Here is a 3,679-nt window from a genome sequence, read left to right as displayed (position 1 = left end):
ATCATACATATCTCAAATAGTTCAGCTTACACAACTGTAACTAAAAAATTAAAGTTGGGTAAACTTTCTGCTTGATGGGTGCCAGATCAGCAGCAGACAAGAGCGGAGCTGTCAGTGCAAATTTTAAAACAAGTTGTGTCAAGATCCTGAAGCATTTCTTTGAAGAGTTGTAACAGATGAAACATGGCTTTACCAGTATAACCTTGAAGACAAAGCACAATGAAAGCAATGACTTCCAAGAGTTGGAAGTGGTCCAATCAAAGCAAAAGTGGACCAGTCAAGAGCAAAAGTCAGATCATGGCAACAGTTTTTTGGGGATGCTCAAGGCATTTTGCTCGTCGACTTTTTGGAGGGCCAAAGAATGATAACATCTGCTTATTATGGGATTGTTTTGAGAAAGTTAGCCAAAGCTTTAGCAGAACATCCCCAGGAAAGCTTCACCAGAGAGTTCTCCTCCACCACGACAATGCTCCTGCTCATTCCTCTCATCAAACGAGGACAATTTTGCAAGAGTTTTGATAGGAAATCATTAGGCATCCACCTTACAGCCCTGATTTGGCTCCTCCTGACTTCTTTTCATTTCCTAATCTTAACAAATCTTTATAGAGCACCCATTTTTTTTTCAATTAATAATGTAAAAAAGACTGCATTGATATGGTTAAATTCCCAGGACCCAGATTTTTAGGGATGGACTGTATGGCTGATATTCACTTACTAAGTGTCTTGAACTTGATTGAGCTTCTATTGAGAAATAAAGTTTATATTTTTTATTTTAATTCCACTTTTCCACGAACTTTTTGAATTGCCCTCACAAGCATTTGATCTTTGTTGTCTCCTGGCATTCAACTCCTAGAATCCTTGGAATTTCCAAAGTGGTAGATGTTTTTTTGTATGCTAATGAGTTGAGTGGTGGCTGGCAGCCTATAGGTAGCTTCAGGATGGGGGCTGGTCACAGGAAAGACCAAGGCAGGACTAGAGGATTGGGACTTTTCAGATTATCCCCCATCCCCAAAGCTCTGAGGAGGATAGAGGGACTGAAGGTTAAGTTGATCACTAATGACCAATGATTTAATTAATCATGCCGCCATAATATAGTTTCCATTAAAGCTCAAAAGGATTGGGTTTGGAGAACTTCTGGATAGTTGAACATGTAGATGTTCCTGGACAGTGGTATGCCTAAAAAGGCATGAAGCTCTGTGTTCCTTCTCCCATACGTCATCCTTTGCTTCTCTTCATCTGTATTCTTTGTAATATCCTTTACAGTAAACCAGTAAATGTAAGCAAGTGTTTCCCTGAGTTCTGTGAGCTGCTCTAGCAAATTAGTTCAACCCAACAAGGGGGTTGTGGGAAGCCTGATTTATAGCTGCTTGGTCAGAAACATGAGTAAAACTACCTGGGGCTTGTTATTGGCATTGGAAGTGGGGGACAGTCTTGTGGGACTGAGTCCTCAACCTGGGTGGCGGGGGGCTGACATTATCCCTAGGTAGATAGTGTCAGAATTGAATTGAATTAGAGGACACCCAGTGGGTGTCTGCTGCAGAAACTGATTGGTTGCTGGTGGGGAGAAATCCATACACACTCTTTGATGACCAGAGGTCAAAGAAGTCTTCTGGGTTGATTGTGTTGTGAGACTAGAAGAGAAAAAATTGTTTGTTTTTTTTCCAGGAGGAGGAAACTAAGACTTAGAATAATTAAGTTCTGGATCACACAGCTTGCAAGCATCAGAGCCTGGGGACTTACCAAGCACTAAAACACTTGCTGCTCCCTCTACCTCATGCTATTTACTCCCATGCAAACTAAGGGAAGCTTGGCATCAAGGTATATCCATTAGTTTCTTCTAAAGAATTGTCAAATTATTTCTGTTTTTTGACTATGCAATGGATTAAATTCTGAACTTAAATACAGAAAATACTTGTTTATCCTTGTCAAACATTTATTATTATTAGCCCCATGTTCTTGTCTATTTAGATCAGTTTGAAACTCACGAGCTTGTGACATGCACACATTGACAAACACGACTGACTTTGAGAACTTTTTCCTAATTTTTGATTAAAATATATTTAAAGGGGGCACTTAAACAGGGGTAGGCAGCATCACAGACAGAGCCTTGTGGCACACTCTGAGAGATGCCTTTCTTCCTTCAGTCTCCCAAATTTTATATCAATCATGAATTGAAGTTCTTTTTAAACGGTGAGTCAACCTGGTATGCATTTACTATCCTAATCTTATTGTAGTCTCTCTCACATTGTTTCTGTCTTGTTCATTAGTTTATCAAGAAATATTTTGGCAGACTGTACCAAAACCTACGTATTTCACAGTTATGGAATTTTATCAATCTGCAAGACTCAGAAGTTTATTTAAAAATCACGTGAATTTGGAATGAATTGTGTTTATTGAACCCATAATGACTTCAGTTACCACTGCTTTCTGATATTGATTCATTCTTCTTGTTGGCCTGAAAAAAGGAACATTTCTCTAATTTAAAAGTTCTAAAATGATAGTAACTTTCAAACTAACTTTGGGAAGGAAAAGAGCCCCAGGAACCTAAAAAGCAAGCTATGAAGCAAACCATCCTGGTTACAATTAAAATCGGGGCACTTGTAACAATTTTGTATAATAAAATGCCTTCAAAATGAACGTACAGATGTGCTGTGCATAGAAAGATATTTTTACATGATTTAGATAAATAATAGTTGTGTGGGAGGATTGTTCTAAAAACGTACAGAAAGTTAATGCATTACTCATTTCTTTGCATCTTGTCCCCCATAGGGGAGAGAGTTTACTTAAACAGAGACCAGAGCCTGCATATGCCATATATAATTTTCCTATATCTCATAGATATTAAAGGAAAACCATTCTGGAGAGATGCATGAAAGGATGCATTAATTTGGGAGGAAAAAAATAACCTGTATGTGTCTCTTAATTGGTGTAGGAAAAACCAGATTTCTCCAAGGATTCCCTTTCTAGTCTATATTTTTTAGAACAGCATCTTAAAGTGACAGTTTTCCTTAAACATAAGAACTTAAAAAATGCTCCATACTTTATATCATAAAATAGATTTTTAAAAGCATATTGAGCTTTTATATGTGATCTGTTAGGGCTCTTTCTCTGTGTAGTAGCAAACTCTGAGGGGCTCAAGGGCTCATTTTGGCCCTTGGCCAGAGTTATGTGAGTCCTCAAGTCTGTGAGAGTGCAGGTGGATTTTTACTAGCCCTGATTGCCATTTACTACTTTATAATAGCCCCTACCTCTCCCAGGCTGTTGTATACATTTGCTGTCCCTGGCTGTCCTCTGCAAACATTTAGATTTGTAAGCCTTGGGCAAAAGGAAGAAGGGTAGTCTTGGGGACCGTGTAAGAAAATATAGATGAGATGATTATTCCTCTGTGGAATTGCTGCAAAATCCCTTAGGTATTTGTGGTTTACTTTTTTTGTTAAAAAAAGTGATTCTTTGGGCCGGCCCGGTGGCGCACTGGAGAGTGCGCCGCTTGGGAGCGCAGCGGCGCTCCTGCCGAGGGTTCGGATCCCACGTGGAGACCGGTTTCTGCTCACTGGCTGAGTGCTGTGCAGGCGCAACACCGAGGGTTGCGATCCCGTTGCCGGTCCCCGGTACGGACACGACACTGAGGGTTGCAATCCCGTTGCCGGTCAGTAAAAAAGACAAAAAGGAAAAAAAAAAA

Source organism: Galeopterus variegatus, unplaced genomic scaffold, assembly GCF_000696425.1.
Source record: "Galeopterus variegatus unplaced genomic scaffold, G_variegatus-3.0.2 Scaffold8375, whole genome shotgun sequence".
Lineage (NCBI taxonomy): Eukaryota > Metazoa > Chordata > Mammalia > Dermoptera > Cynocephalidae > Galeopterus > Galeopterus variegatus.
This window is presented reverse-complemented; position numbering follows the sequence as displayed.